Source organism: Pleurodeles waltl, chromosome 11 (genome assembly GCF_031143425.1).
Source record: "Pleurodeles waltl isolate 20211129_DDA chromosome 11, aPleWal1.hap1.20221129, whole genome shotgun sequence".
Taxonomy (NCBI): Eukaryota; Metazoa; Chordata; class Amphibia; order Caudata; family Salamandridae; genus Pleurodeles; species Pleurodeles waltl.
Window position 1 is genome coordinate 142,237,919 of NC_090450.1, and position 17,311 is coordinate 142,255,229.

At 47.2% G+C, this 17,311-nt stretch overlaps 1 protein-coding gene across 2 annotated transcripts in view; it reads right to left on the reverse strand.

Moving 5' to 3' along the window:
• TIPARP (TCDD inducible poly(ADP-ribose) polymerase) overlaps nucleotides 1–13,926 on the reverse strand; it is a 75,494-nt gene extending 61,568 nt beyond the window's left edge. The window contains exon 1 of one of the 2 annotated variants that reach the window (XM_069213292.1): nucleotides 12,772–13,926. The gene's annotated coding sequence lies outside the window, so the exon portion shown is untranslated. Of the gene's footprint in view, nucleotides 1–9,109; nucleotides 10,393–12,771 lie in introns of those variants that run through there. The other variant, XM_069213293.1, reaches the window with a different exon arrangement.
• Nucleotides 13,927–17,311: the final 3,385 nt, after the last annotated feature.

Genomic DNA, 17,311 nt, shown 5'->3' on the forward strand with positions numbered 1-17,311 from the left:
ATACAGAAAAGTGTGATCCTTGTGAATGACTTTCCTTGTTTTCGTTCATGAATTCCAGACCACCTGCTAAGGTGGTAGTCACCATGGGGATTTATAAACAGGGTGAAATTCCACTAACTACAGGCCTGAGTTAACATATTTATGTATTTGATGCTAATATTTACACGTTGGAGTAGTGTTTTGTTACATGTAGCTGCTTAATTTGCTAACACGGGACAGACATCAAAGTATCAGTGCATGTTTATCATTTAAATAAAGGTGGAAATATATAATTTGATGACACGTTTACTCTCAAAACATAAAATAAGTATGGCTAAATACCAATAAAAATGGCTAAAGAATTTATTTGGATAAATATAGACGGAAATGTTAAAAAATAAATACCATCAAACCAGGAGCCCTACAAATAATGCACAAAGAGTGACAGCTGCAGACCTCATTTATCTCTGGAGGGTCTTCATAATCCTCAGATTAGTAAACCATTTAACATTTAACTCTGGCCCACAAAGCATGTTTTATATTTTTTTGAAAATCAAAGATTATACTGCAGACAAGCGAATCTGATAGAACTCAATTGGCTTTAGGTTGGCAGGGGCACTAAAAACAAAGTAGTGCCCTTCACATCCCAAAATATCAATCGCTGATAGGATACCTCAAAGAGGCTGTACTGTGACGTCATCGGGAGAACCAAATGGGAGGTGCCCAAAAGAGACTGGATACTGTGCAAAGTTAGGGCGCAGCACAGTGACGTAGCGAAAAATGATGCAGAATATGAAGAGGGGGCCTTGAGTCTCCTAAATCTAACAGCTATGCATTGGCCTTGGGCTGAATATTGGCCTCCTCGAGGGGTGAGGGACGGGGCAATTAAGGGCGGGGGGCCCCCGTGCGCCAACAACGGAACCTGGTAAAATATACAGAAACCCGGTCCCATTAATATGAACTGGGAGGTATTCAGTTTTCAAATGCCTTCTGGTGGCTGGATGAGGACAGGCCACCGAGAGAGAGGGGACGCCAATGCATTGACAATCCCAGGATGCCGTTTTTGTTTCCATTTTTTATTGCAGCTCAGTCCTTTAAAGGGCACGGAGCCTCCCACCGAATGCTAGCACGATGCCTGAGCCCACGGAACCCCCGGCGTCATATTATAGCAAACACGTGGTCTCTCTTTTTTATTAAAATATTTAAATGGAGCATGTGCCAGGGGACGTGTAAAGGATAAAAGGGAGGGAGTTGGGTGCATGGTGTCTGCAACGGTTCAAAAACTTCTTTCGTCGGCCTGTTTGAGTTGAACAAAAGCTTCAGATCGTGAAATGAAATGCTCCACTCGCAGCGCGTCACCTGCCTCCACTAATGCATAAATGCCAACATTTTCGAAGTCGGAAGTGGGAGATTAAAAAAAAATAATCAGGAGATGTATTTCGCCCGTTGGTTTCTATTGAAGGAGAGGGAATTCGGCAGACAGCCAAAATAAAGCCATTTTACATTAACAAATCGGGAGTCTCCCGAGCGAATCGGGCCTATTGGCATGTATGCTAATGGATACAGAGCTTTGAAGTCACATATTCATGGCTTGGTGACTGCTGAAAGGATTTGGGTGAGGGGGTGGTGTCAGCGTGCAGAAAGCACAGGGCAAGTCTCTGAAAACGCTAAGCTTCTCGCACTGCATGTATGGCCTTCGAGGCGCTCAAACGAACTAGATAAGATACAGAAAGAAGCGCGTAGGGCTTTGAAGTGCAATTACACCTAGAAGGAATGCCCCGGAAGAGATCAAAGGACGGGGTGAAGTTCAGAGTACATTGAAGTTCGTGTTGTTCAAGGGATTTTTGGGGTGCTGGGCGCTCAGTGGGGGCTGGCGATGGACATACAAAGTACTGCCAGAAAGCCAGGGTAATGTGTGCCCTTTTCACACTCGCAGGAGGAGGCCTACCAAGTGCAGGGCTTTGATGTGCTGCTCTCAGCGAATCCCTTTCACACACGGACTCCGCGGAGAAGAGGGGGTCACACAGAGTGCAGGAAGCCAGGCAGCACTTTGAAGCCACATATTTCCTGCACCGAAGAGGTGGAGCCGCGTGGGCGTGACCCAGAGAGGAATGCAGTAGGCTTTCCTCTCATAATTAACGCACCACGCTTTACGCCTTTCACGCTCTGAGGGGGCAAAAATGCGCAGTAAAAAAATGCACGGGGCGCTAGGGGTCACATACCTCTTGCAGCAAGGGAGGCGGAGGCATTTTATAGCGCTGTTCAGAGTGGCAGACAATGCACAGAAAATATGTGAGGGAGGGCTCTTAATGCCTCTGGGCTTAAACTTGTGTGTGTTTGTTAAAATAGGCTGTGTGATGGCTTGGGCTTGACTAGAGAAGTCCTCTTCCACATAAAAGGAGAAGACAAAATACAAAATAACCCATAAGGCCTCCAACACATGAATTCGATCACTGGTGGTGGTAATGGGGGTCGGGGGGAGGGGAGGTGGTGGTGAACGAGGGCCAAGTGCACAATGACATGTAAAAGCCTGGATTTAGTCACAAACGCTAATCTCTCCCTTTGACTGTTTCACTAAGAACGTCGGTTGCAGCTCGAGGCACTTTCACAGAAATTATGCGGTCCATCAACTGCTACTTGGCTATATGCCGGACCACGGGAACTATGCGTCAGGAGAGGGTCAAATAATGCGACAGGTTTGAGTACATTACGCAGCAAGAAAAGGCAAGTTACGCAGCATAATGCAGCACATTTTGTAAAAATATTACTTCACTATTTCGTCATTTATACACTGGGAAACACTCTCTGGGCCCGGGGTGCACCTTAATAGTATCAGTTTAACTCCAATACGCAACAGAAAAGGGACCAATCCAGCCTTGCACGGCGATGTTGTTGCATGTTTATTAACTTTTTAACCGCTTGAGCTAGAAACAACTTTTTTGTTAAAATCTGCAGACTATGCTGAAGACGATGAATTATGTGGCAAATCAATAATCATACGGAAATCGCCGTGCCCGCGCAATCGCATAACTTCAGAGGCCCTGGCTATATGTTTAACAATGAACACAAGATGGTGCAGCGTGCTAACAGGCCTGTGACGTCACAAGCATCTTGCCTAGTTGTCTTTCACTGGAGATGACTCAGGCAGGAATCGAGAACACAATTGAGCAAGAAGATACTTCATTCTGCAAATGTGTAACCAGATTAGAGGCTGGAGTGCCAGGAGTGGTATCCTAAAATGACTAAGGGCCAGATGTACCAAAGGATTTTACCCATTCTGTGTCTATGGGAAAAAGCTTTCGTACATATGGCCCTAAGTCTCCTTCAACAATTGTGGATGTTGTCATAATGGCTATCCACTGGGATAGGATGTTGCGTTTAACTCTAACATAGTTGATTTAATCTCTCGGTCATTCTTTTCTCTAGTTAAGGGATGGTAGGAGAACCGAACTTGTGGATAGAGGAGCCCTCCTCAACATTTAAGGAAATGCTACTACTTAGGAATTTCCGGGCTTCCAGCGGTTGAAGTGCATAACCTGCTGGACAACAGCTGGCCTGGTGTTTGCTCATAGGCCCTAATTGCTACACAAGGACTTCATAAAATAAACTTGACAGTATCCTCTGAAATCCCCATTCTCAGTTCTACTTTTTTAGAGTTGAGCACGCAAAGCGCTCTGTCCCTGTTGTTATCTCTCTACGGGCTTGAAACCATGGCCATGTCAAGCCCACCAGTTTGGTTGGTTTGTGGGCTGGCCTTTTAAAATTCGCTTGACTTGATTAGTGAAAGGCCTGCACACGTCAGGCTTTTTCCGGTGTTTAGCCCTCCTCAAGCGCACGGGCCAACTACTGAAAACATACTAAGCTCGATGTTTTCCATTTGATTTCTGGACTACTTTTTCCATTTATTCTGTAGGCAGCATGGTCTCGCTGGGCAGTAGTCAAGCGCTTTGCAAAACATCAACCCCGTTACATAGATAATTGCACTTTTTCCGGTTACATACATAATTGCACTTTTGCCGATACGTTTCACTGCGAGTGAACTTCTGTTTCCTTTTCTGGGTCTTCTTCACGCTAATGGCGACCGGCGGTTCGCTTATGTGAAACTGTTTTATATTTAATTTTCAGTTTATGTGGCAAGAAAGGACAGGTTATGAGTTTACAGCTCTAATAGCTGTAACTCAAGCAAACTCAAGACCCATTGCATTGCAAATGCTTCTTTCTTCTTTTTCTCAGTAGCCAGGTAAACCAACAAAAGCTTGCGTGAGAGATTTGTGCCATTAACTGGGATCTCTTATTCCCTAACTTGCAACTCGATTCTAATCTCTTATGCTATCTCCGGATATAGGACTGAGGGGAACTCAACTCTGCCACACCGCTAAAGTTAAAAATGTAGGGGCATATTTGCAATCTTTTGACGCAGGGCAGCACCACAAGCCGTCTTGCTGCACTGCCCTGTGGCAAAAGGGTAGGAATGTGCTGAATCCACTAGATACGGTGTATTCCTGTCCTTTTTCCCTACGCTGGTACACAATGGGCTGCCATGCGCCAACACAGGGACCCAAGGGTGTCTGCATTGTGGGAATTACTATTTTTGTGCAGGAAGGGCCACCTTCCTTCACAAAAACAATCACAAGAGGTGTTTTCCTCTTTCTATGCATTCTGCAGCACATGTAGAAAAAGGACAAAACGAGGAGAAATTAAGGTATTTCCCTCGTTGAGCCCCCCAAACGCCTCCCCTGGGAGGAGTAGACCTTTGACGCATTCCCAGGTTTACAAATCCTTGTAAATCTGAGAATGCATCAAAGTTCATGGAGGATGCACGAGAACACCCACTGCAACACCCAAGGAATGCCTCTTTGACGCAGAGTAAGGCAATGCAGCGACTTGTGCTGCGTTGCCTTACTCCATATTTACAAGGCCATGTAAAGCCACACAAAGTGGCTTTGCGTGGCCTTGTAGATACGGGCCTGCACCGTCGGTGCATCAAAAAAAGTGACATACCTGCGGCGCTAGTAATTTGTAAGTATGGCCCTTAAAGTACAAGAATTTAGTTGGCATAGTGGGTGTTCCAGCCTGGCTAAAGTGAAATCAGTAATATAAATTGATGAAAAATGATTGTGGGCGACAATAATCTGGCCACCCTAAACACCTATGTATGTTTGCGCACTGCACACATACAGGCCTTGATTAACGCAAACAATGAATAAAACTCGACCAAAGTTGTGCCTTTGATTCTGTTGAGTATCCCGCCCTTCTAAAGGAGCCTGGAAGAGTCAAGATAGAGACCCTCAGGTCTGTCTTTGATACAGTTTTATTTGTCAGGTTATACTCTTTCAGCCACAATCGGGCCATTTTTGTCCTTTTCCAGCTAATGAGGCACACCACAAGGTCACTCTTTCACCCATCTTCTTCCATCGAGGATGTCCTGGTCACCAAATTGCACTTTTGTGTTGCGCTGATGACATGTGGGTAATGAACTGATTGACACCATCACTTCAAGGAGGATTTGTGTGCCTTTTTGGGGGAGCCTGTGACTCGATGGGCAGTCGCTGGCCGACTCTCAGCTCTGATAAATCAAAGGTGATGCAGTTAGGGCAGCAATTACCCAAGATCATATCAATAACGGATGGAGAAATCGAGAGTTTACTCCGTGTTCTCGGATGCAGCCCAGAGCATTGAGACTCAGATAAAATCAGTCTCTACAGGATGTTTTCACCAGCTGCTTATCCTTGAGACTATCACTTCTAACTCAACTAAAAAGGTAAAACGTCAGCAGTTACAGCGCTGACAGACAAGTATATTGATTATGCAGGGGCAAGCCAGAGAATCTCCAGAACAAACTTTTAATTTGTTCAGAATTCCTCAAATGGACTAGTTATGGATGTAAGGAATTTCAAGCTTATTTACATCACCTTATGGGCTGCACAGGCTCCTGTAGCTCTTGTACAGTATTAGCTACTGCCCAAAAGATTGACATTGGATATGCACCAGTATTTCTAAAAGCAACATCGCAGTTTTGTAACCATACTGGTGAGATTGTTTTTGGCTCATCAGAAGCTGCTTGTAATCTCAAGGTCAGGAACTAAATGAAAGGCACCACCGAATTTTCAGTTATGACCCTCTCATAAGGGAACTTCCTCCCACAGAATATTGTGAAGGAGCAACAGCACCTATCTTTTAGGTAGGCAATAAAAGCCTATCTCTGCCCTAAACAGTTATCTGCGCTCTAGAGTTGTCAGTTACTACAGAGCAAAGAAAACTCTGGGCTTCCTAGGGAGACTTGTGTGTCTGCCACAAACCACAGAGCTTTTGTCACCCTTGACGGACACCTCATCACAAAAGTGAAGATATTACAACTTTTAAAGTCAAGCACCACAGAATATTAAAGTGCACAGGGCATGTGGTGGTTCCTGGTCAGTCAGCACCAACTGTTAAGCTTAGAACCCTAAAGATGGAATCCAAAGCACACACAAAAGGCGCTGACACCATAATGCAGAGGTGCGTGACCGAGAGACATGTCAGCGACTTCCACAGAAATATCATCATGTGCTTAATCATAACAATACATGAAGGCACAGAAAGACGGGGACTGATGGCAGCTCACCTGGGTGGCAATGTATGTGGCTTCGCTCCGCACCTCCAGCGCAGAACAATGTCAGTGCCGAGCAGTGGGGTAAGGATACTTCAGGGCCCCCCCTGCAAAGTACATGGAAGGCCCCCTCTGAACTCACCTTGGAGCTCCTTGGCCACATGTGTGGAGCCACATAATGCACCCTACCAGTGTGCAGAAGTACTGCTTTTGAGTTTTCCAGATACAGTCTGATGTCTAGGAAATTATTCAATAGGTGGGGAATCTGAAGTTAGAGAGAGAGTATCCACCAGAAAGAGCGCTACCAAAGGTAAGTAACTTGTTCCTTACGCCACAGGGTGTTAGTAAACAACAGCAATGATCAAACTTGATCTGCCATTGTTCAGTGAGTGAACAGGTTTTTGCAGGCAGAAAGGTGACTTTTTGGTCCAGATGCATTTCTAACATGCCTACAAAAAAGTGGACATTGCTTTTCTGAATCCAAATGCTTAGGTTTTCTCCAAGAGCAATGAATAAATAATGTGATCCATGCCATGTACTGGACCTGGCTCTGGCCGGAATATCCTTTACAAGAAGCAGCAACACATATCTATGAAAAGAATAAGGGGGCCCACAAATCAGCACTTTTAATCCACAACTCTGAGATTTGGTCATGGGTGGCTTTGCGGACTTTAATACCCGCTCACAGGTGCAAAGCTCTCCTCGGCATGATTTGAATGTATTCTCAGTTCTTTTGCACGATAGAGGGTACACAAAGCAGTTATTTAAAATCGGTTTCCCTTTTGTTTGTATAAGTCACAACCTCAGGCAAACAAAGCAGCTCGTCAACATTATACCTGTGTTTACAGGGTCGCACCAATGCAAATGTCTACCTTTTCAGTTATACGTAACATGAACTAATACTGTCTCACTCAAAATACATTACCTTTGTTAGAGTTTCACAAATTATCTCCCTCTTACAAACGTTCTCACGCACCCTGCTACAAACACCACTGCCCTCTCCTACACGCACCCTGCCTCACACGAAATCCTCCTTCTCGCTGTGTTACACAACCTGCCTGAAACCTAATCGTCTCTCACGGCAGGTCATGAGAATCCTCCTGTCTCTCAGTGCCAGCCACGGTCCCTTATCTAAGCCCGAGAACATCCCGGCTTATTATGTCCAAACAGGTCGGGTCTGTTCCACGGGGCTTGTGCTGACGTCTTAGGTGACATCAGTGACCTTCCTGCAGGTATTTGCCCTGCCCCAGGTTAGTACACACAGCACATTAGCCACGCCAGCCACATTTTTTCCATCTCACACACACGCTATCGCATCAGTGCATCTAACAGTGAAAAGGCTTTATGAAAGCAGTACGGCTTTAGGGGCCCGCGTGAAAACATTTCCATGTGGCAGACGAAGGGAAGAGGCTGGCAGCAAGTTTACAATGTCCTCTGCATTGTGCATTAGGAATGGACCAATGTTTTTACTTTCAAAAACGCGCTGAACCTACTTTTTGAGGGATAATGTTGTGAATCTCCATAAAAGATTCACAACTCTTTGAACTATCAATAGAAGCAGCTGCAGGTGAGGAAGGGGGCTCTACTGTACCCATTACTACCTCAAGTACAGTTTGCACGTCTCCGAACAGTCTCACAATCACACAATTATCTACAATAAAAATACATAACTAGTTAGAGAGACTCAATCACATTACACCTATAACTGCATAAGGCAACTGGGGTAGGCCCAAGTCATTGTCTATCTGGAGACTGCTTCTGCACAGACAAAGAACACATCTAATGAGAAGTGTAAATTACAGATCAGGTTAATGACCAGGACCACAAATGCACCATGCCTTAGAGCACACAGTCATGCATGCATTACAGGCACATATGTACACAGTGCCCGTCAGACACCTAAGCAGTATAACTTACACTGTAGATATGCTGTGCCTTGCATACACTTACCTAGCCAGCTTTGCAGGCAGACGTCCACCCTATGTCTAGCTGAAACATAGCAAGGCTGTTTCTTTCCAATCCCATAATCACAACTTACTTTACTGATGCAAAATCACACCATGGCTTACAGACACACAACCATTTTACGAGTTAAAAACACACCCATGCAATGCGTTAGAGACACACACTTATGATATGTGTTACAAGCACAAAATCCTACCAAGTTTTATCATCACACAATGACAAAAATCTTTACAGGCACACCAGTGATATGCCTTTTACACACACACAATTAGACTGTGGCTTACAGATGCACTATGTGGTTTACAGGCACAACATCACACCATAACTTACAAAGGCAGATTCTATGACAGTCCTTTACACAGCGGTTGTCTCAGTATTACACAGGCAGGCTGAGAGCGGCTCATTTACAATTATTACCCCCCTCATAACATGCACCCTTACCCCTCAATCACACCAAAAGACCTATTTTACAGAGTCATGCCGCTCACAATTACAGAAAGCAATGTAATTACCAACACATACAGCCTTATAGACGTGACACCTATAGACGCCACCTCCCCGCCCTGGGTCACCTACCTCCAGCCTCACTCATCAGGCGTACATCTCACGCCACGGACCACGACAGCATCACAACCGGCCAGCTCAGTCCTCACTTCCTCTACTGTACTCCCAGGCGGGCAGTAGATAGGCTTCACTTCTAGGATGAACTTGTGGCCCGCACCCGTCCAATCTCCCGAGATCCCCGGTGTGGTCACGCTCTAGTACGCTCGCTCTGAGTGCACTCACCAGCTGTCGTGAGAAGGTCACGTGCCAAGCTTTTGTTTCCAAGCACGCAGGCCGCCTCCAGAGCACGCAGAAGCCTGAGGTCAGGCACCCTCGGCACCCAGCCCTGCGCAGTATCTCTCTGTCTCCCCAACACACCCATCCTCCCATGCTCACACGCACCGCTTCTTTCTCAACACACGCATGCACGCGAGAAAGAAGCCACAAGGCCACCTCCCCGCCCTGGGACACAACACACGCACGCACGCACGCGAGAAAGGAGCCACAAGGACACCTCCCCGCCCTGGGTCACAACACACGCACGCACGCACGCGAGAAAGAAGCCACAAGGCCACCTCCCCGCCCTGGGACACAACACACGCACGCACGCGAGAAAGGAGCCACAAGGCCACCTCCCCGCCCTGGGTCACAACACACGCACGCACGCACGCGAGAAAGGAGCCACAAGGACACCTCCCCGCCCTGGGTCACAACACACGCACGCACGCACGCGAGAAAGGAGCCACAAGGACACCTCCCCGCCCTGGGTCACAACACACGCACGCACGCACGCGAGAAAGGAGCCACAAGGACACCTCCCCGCCCTGGGTCACAACACACGCACGCACGCACGCGAGAAAGAAGCCACAAGGCCACCTCCCCGCCCTGGGACACAACACACGCACGCACGCACGCGAGAAAGAAGCCACAAGGCCACCTCCCCGCCCTGGGACACAACACACGCACGCACGCACGCGAGAAAGAAGCCACAAGGACACCTCCCCGCCCTGGGTCACAACACACGCACGCACGCACGCGAGAAAGGAGCCACAAGGCCACCTCCCCGCCCTGGGTCACAACACACGCACGCACGCACGCGAGAAAGGAGCCACAAGGACACCTCCCCGCCCTGGGACACAACACACGCACGCACGCACGCGAGAAAGGAGCCACAAGGACACCTCCCCGCCCTGGGTCACAACACACGCACGCACGCACGCGAGAAAGGAGCCACAAGGCCTCCTCCCCGCCTTGGGTCACACGTAAACTCACTCTCCACCGCAGCAGCTTGTTTCAGACCTGCGTCACGCAAACTTGACAGGGACGCACCCGGGCCTTCAGTTGCATTGTGGGACATGAAGTTTTGCTTCTGCAGTTGGACGTGCTAAACTTTTAAAAAAAGGGTTTGGTTGGCATCGGTGCCAGAGTCTCAGAGGGAGCCAGGGTTTGTGTTACATTTGGTACATCTCGCCCTAGCGCTTCAACGCCTCGTTAGGGGTAGTCGGCGCTGTATAAGTGCAATTACTTAGACTATCTTGTTGTTTGGAACTTGTCAGTACGTGATATAATGAGTACATAATTTAAGAAAACACTTCTACTGCAATGTATGGTTTAAACTAAAAACTTCACCGTGACATTCTTACACATCATGGCTCCTCACAAGGGGTTTCAGGCACGGGCATGCGCCGTGCCGTCCTCCCAACACCTGCAAAGCTTTGGCTGAGCTCAGACCCGGTTTGGAAGTGAGGGGGGGGGGGGGGGGGGGGGGTTCAAGAGTGAGGCCTGGCTCCACGGAGTCTGGGAAGCCCTGGTATCTCTTACCACCCAGCTCTCTCGCCTCAGTGAAAACCGACTCTCAACAAACACGGCCATCCATCTCGGGTGTGCGAGGGGGCCGTCACCACGCAGGGAAGTCCGACACCATCCAGGGGCAGCACTGATAATGCGACTGAATCATTAATGGGGACATTTGTGGCAGCCACTAAAGGGGTGTTACTTGGCTGCAAGTTTAATCTAGCAAATATATACGTAGGAAATAATTGATACTAATAAGTAAAATAAATTAAATAACAAGCGCACATAAATTATTCTGCATGTCTAGATATCAAGCCATATACATATTTCATGTACTTATATTCCAGATTTCAAGACAAAGTGAAATAAAGTCAATTAGGCAAAGCGAGTCCATAAATGCAAACACAGAGAAAAAAAAAAAAATCCTGGGGTGCGCCCTATAGTTATTGGGCTCCGTCGCGCATTATTAGCACGCTTGTCTATGAGGTGATAATAGAAAAAAGCACCAGAAATTACATTGTCTCCTTTATCTGACACTTGGGCCCTATAAATACATTAGAGGTCGACTTCATCCAAGTGAAGGCGGCATTGCCAGGTTTCTTAATTATGCAGGTTAGAAGGTGGAGACGTGGTTAGACCTGGCACCCCACCATGTGTGATCCCGAGCAAAGCTCTGGCGTAATTATCGACAGAGGTTTTCTTTTTCTTCAAGAGTGGAGCGTGTGCTGTGGAAACTCGGAACTTACACTCCAGTCAGGTGAAGAAGGACCCCCACTCCCGGAAAAATGCAGTGCCTTGCGTAGTTAACCCCAGTGCATCACCTTTTTCAACAGATGTACATATGGATAACACGACTCGACACTATTGGAGCTCTATGCGCTAGTTGAATTACACAAGGGCACGGCCCTTTTCTAGGCAGAGGGGATTAAGTGATTTGCCCAGAATCACAGGCTGTTAAGCGGACGCCGAGACTCGATCCTGGTTCCCCAGTTCCAAATGTGCCAACATTAGAGGCCACCTAAAAGCTATTTAGTTTAAACGTGCGCTACAAACAATAGATTATGGAATGTGCTATACAAAAGCTGAGAACATAGCTTCTGATACAAGCGGCACATTCCCATTAGAGCGGACCACACTTTCAGGAGAAAAAAACACGCTTAGCCGACCTCTCCGTACAATCGGAGCATTGAAAATACCACTCATCTCCCTAAATTTAAGACATTTCCAGTTGAATGTCTCTTGCAGCCCTACTGCAGACCTCCTGGTAAAGACATTAACTAGTAAGGACGCCGAGCATCAGTATGCCGGCGGGGATCAAAGCGTAGGCAACCAATAATTACAATAATCCTATTCTGTACAGCTCTTCATAGCGGGCTTCTGAATTTTCTATAAATAACTGATATTACAATTACACTATTTTTGAGCTACTGAACTTTAACGATTCTCGTGCACCTCAGAACGAGCTGGTGATGCAAAGGGTTAAAATGAACACGAGGTGGCAAGTAGAAACCGACAGGTTGTAAAAACTTCCAAACCCGAGTAATGGTTCTTTCATTTGGACTTGAATGGATTGTACAGAAAACATGTGGATTCTCTCACGCTTAAAATACAGATGTGCCGAATCTACTTCGGCGGTGAGCCCCCCCTTAGGATCTGACTGTAATATAAAAAAAAAAAAAGTTCAATTTCCTAAAATACCTTGGTCTACGGTGAACCTAAGGGAGAAATGCGATGACAACTCCAGGGCCAAGAACAACAAGGGAGTGCACTGGGAAAAAATACTAAGTTATGAGATGCCAGAAGTTGATGCTATTTTTTAACGTAAAAAGTGAAAAGAGAACAAACACACAATGGTAACTAGAGTTCCGAAACACTGGAGCAAGGGCGGCGTCGTTCGTTACCTGACTACGGGCTGGCAGGGGAAGGCATGCCCCGCGCGCACGGTAGCGCCGGTCCGGTGTGTATGTCTAGCGAAGCGCTTCTTCCGCGAGAGGGAGCTGTGAGGGATGCCGCAGGCCAAATCTCCCCTGGAATGCGGTCTGCAGGGGAGGGGCTCGCCCTGGCCAGCCGCCCTCTGCTCCGGGATAGCAGCGGAGGGGCTCGCCCCGGCCAGCCGCCCTCCTCCCCGGGTGTGCACTGGAGGTGCTTGGCCCCGGCCAGCCGATCTCTTTCCCCGGTTAACAGTGGAGGGGCTCCCCCCGACTAGCCGCCCTCCTCCCCGCGTGTGCACTGGAGGTGCCTCGCCCAGCCAAGTGTTTCCTTCCCGGTGTGGGTGCGGGACGCACCGGCTCTCGGCGGTGGAACTCGTATTTCCTTGGGTTAGAGCTGGAGGGGTGGCATGTGGACACACGCTTACAAGCTGGTTGGGTGGGAGGACTCTGGGACCACACTTCTCCTATGCGGTGGGCAGCAGATTGGACGGCTTTGGTGGCAAGTTCGCCGTGCACTACCTGTGTGCGGCGGCAGGCACTGAAGGCTCTTTGTGCGCCCGCTTCCTGTGCTCCACCTGGTTGGGACGGCTCCTTGTGCACCAGCTTCCTGTGCACGGGGACTGTGCACCAACAGGTTGGGACGGCTCTTCGTGCACCAGCAGGGCTCTCTGTGGCAAGCCCCTCGTGCACTAGGCTGTGTGCAGCGGCGGGCAGGAGAGACTCGGGACTCCGTGCCCAGTGCAGTGTGACGTGCCGCGGCAGCCGGACGGGCTACTTCTTGCCAGCCGCCTCCCTCTGTGAGCTGTGCGCGTCTGCAGGGATGCACCGAGGAAGGTGTCTCGTCTCTCCACGACCTGCTGGTGTGTTCGTGACAAACCACCCATCCTGGTCGCCCTCCCCCACCTCCTCCTCCGCAGCTCACAGCGCCGAGAGAGGGGGCGGGGGCTCTGCTCTCACGTTACACGGGGTGTTTTAAATATTGCTTCCAGTAACCACTCTGAGTGCAGCTGCACGACTCGGGGCGGAGCTGGGAACCCCTCACGGTACCAGGAAGTGATGCTCCGGCCGGCGGGATGTGGATTGGGAGAGAAGGGCAGCCTGCCAGATGTGCTTTCCGTCTGTTGTGGATGCGATAATCCTTCGCCCTGCCGGTGGACCATTGCGCAGAGCCTTTGCTGCCTCCTAGTGGACGAAGACTATTAGCAGGACATGTTCTGACTGGGCTCACAGATATACACATTACTGTGATTTTAAATAGGGCTGTAGAATGGACAGCTGCGACCCCTGGCTTGCCCTTTCTGACCACTGACACTGCCTTTGCGACCCCTGGCCTCCGAGGTGGCAAAATTAGTGCCAAGAACACAGGGGTAGGCCACATTACCAGCCTCAGCTCCAGTCTCCTTTTTCTGCTCATTTTGATTACATTATTAATGATTAATGCGTGTGTGTGAAGGTGGGTGAGTATTGTATTCTATTCCTATTTATATAGTGCTTACTACCCCTGACGAGGCGTCGAAGCGCTTTTCGGTGAGTAGCACGCTACTCTGGAACCCAACAAGAATTAGTGATGGATTAGTATCTGGAAATAATGAGTACAGTTTTAGTATTATTATGAGTTAATTTGAGCCGCAGATATGAGAGTTTGTTAGTTAGATTGACTGGAGTAATGGAGGGGTGGAGGAAGAAAGAAATCCAGAAGTGTTAATAGGAAGTATATCCTTAATTTACTCAACCCAAAGGCTTGGGATGAGTAAAGGGGGGTGGAGGAGGGAAGAGTATGTGGAAGGTTTAGGGAGAGAATAGTAGCAGGGTGAGATATAGGCGGGAGAATTTAGTAGGGTTTTGTGGGAGGTCAAGGTAGTAGATCGAGGTTTGGTGAGTTAGATGTGGAAGCGGAGGGAGGAGCTTAGGCAGAGATATTTAGGAGATGAAAGTAGTAGAAAGGATTTGGGATGAGTCAGAGTGAGAATGGAGGATAGTTTGATAGAGACATGACATATGATGATGGGTAGATAAGTGTGATAAGATGAGAGCAGGAAATCATAGATATCTAGTATAACAACCCACCCAGGAGCCATGCAATGACCCACGAACATGCCAAGCACAGAAACAACATATACACATACATACATACATATATATATACATACACACATATGAATACACACACATATGCACATACAATACATAATTAGAACCATGGGCAAAATATACTTAGTCAAACAGGTTTAAAGAGTGTGTGTGTATTTTATGGCTATGACATAGTAGCGTACATACTTTCTAAAGAAACTATACATAACTAGAGATATACACATAATCTGAAAAAAATATTTATCAACATAGGCATATGAAGTTCATAGTTGTTTGAATATGGTGGTTATGAAGGAAAGAGCCAAAAGTGAGAATGTATAAGTGACTCAGAGTGAGGGTGAGCAAGAGTGTGAGTGTGAGTTAGGGTAAAAGTGAGTGCAGTTATTGTGATGTCATGAGGGTTAAGGCCTTGTGACATCACTTCCTGGGGTGTATGATGTCAGGAGAGGCTCCTGGGGCACAGAAGGAGTGGGGCGGCGTGCAGGGGGGGTAAATTAATTTTTTTAAAAAAATTACACTTACTTCCATCGCCGCACCGCTCCATTTGCTTCTTCTCTGCTGGCTACAGGCACAGGCTCCCAGCCTGCCTTGCGCCCAATCCTGACGTTGCTCGGAGCAGCATCAGGATTGTCTGGGAGCGCCCGGCCAGGGTGCTCCCATGCAGACTGGGAGCCTGTTCAGGCTCTGCCCAAACATATATGCACAGTGAGGGGGAGTGCTGTACACTCCCCCCTCACTGCTCATCACCCCAGTGGCCCTACCCCTTTAAAAGAAAACGGTAATAAACAAAGCTTATCGTTTTCTTTTAAAGGTTTTGCTGCTGCTTGCAGGGGTGGTGGGGGGGAAGGGAGGGGAGGCTCCTTCGCCCTAATGGAGGAAGCGCACCTGTATGATGTCCCTTCAACTACCCCTGACAGTTTGGTGCATCTACACCCATGGCTCGTAGCTATCAGTAATACAGCACATGCAGATGTACTGGTGTCCAGGAGTCTGAGAGGTCTTCTTCACCTCAAGTAGTGTTATTTTTTCACTACCAAACTTTGACAGGCCCATTTTCCTTCCTTGCATAAGGACCCCCTGCCACATTTTTTGTAGTTTTATATAGTGCCAACTTGAACCGAAGGTGTTGGAGTGCTATACATGAGCACCAGTTACGTTGCACACGTTTCTTTGGGCACCAGAAGATTAAGTAATTTGTGCAGAATCACTGGATGTTGAGCTGAAACCAAAACTGAACCTGGTTCCAAAATCAGCCATTCTGGAGTTACACCACATTATCTATGCTCTATTATAAATTCATTTTGTATTCAAGATGTGACTGGATTGACTCCTGTAATTTTACACTACAGTGTTTTTTCATTACATGTGCATAGTTTTGCTCCATGGAGCGTATTTTGGGCAGTTCATTGCAGGACTATTGAATACCCGACCTAGTGCACCAACCCTCTCAAACATGCAAGTTTACATGCATTTAGATGATTATCCTTGTCAAGGCCACAAGTAAATGCACAAGCAGAGGAGGGCAGTGGTGCTGGAACGATTTTCCGAGTTTGGGTGCTGCCATCAATTTTACATCACCAAAGTTATAGAGATTGTGAAAAATCCACGTCACAAAAAGAGCAAATGTAGCAAATGAACCACGCCGATTAGCAAGAGAGTGGTAAAGGTTTACTATGTAGTTGGGGTACAATTTGGAACACACTGTTGTAAATTTATTATTAAAGCATAGATTGGAAGCACATGCTCATTTAGACATGCCATTGTGCCTTATAATGGCTACTACGTTTGCAAAGGTATACAGTTTTATGGATAAAACTATATAGTGCACAAACATTAATGTGTGGAAATCAGGTTACAGTGAATATATGTCCTTTGCACATCACCAAATCAAGTGTCTTGATATGTTTTGATCCAATTGAAATCTGTGTTTCCATCGCACTTCAAAATTACAATAAAAGCGCTTCATTTGGCTGCAGATATATTTTGAAATATTTGTACAGTTCATTTATAGGTATTTAAAAGTTGTTTTGTGTTAGAGAAAAAACATATTGCTGCCTTTCTTTTTGCACCCGCAAGACTGTCACATAGTTCATTTTACAAAACCCTCTCACTTCACAGTCAGAGAAAGCAAAGTAAACACCATTTTCCCTGTTAAAAGAATTAGTAGCAATCTGTTAGAAGACATAGCCTGACATTTTACCTATGTCTCTGAACCCACAGCAAATGTGACAATACAAAAACAGAATTTACAAGCGTCTTTATTACTCATTTACCTTGGAATTCAGCATGGCTATTTTGGGGGTGCTATAGTATTCGTGCACCCCTAGTCCAGTGCCTATGGAGCAAAGGTTTGGGAGGGGACATTTACAAAACTGGAATGGATGTAGGCAAATACGTTTCTCCACAAATGTAAAAGTTA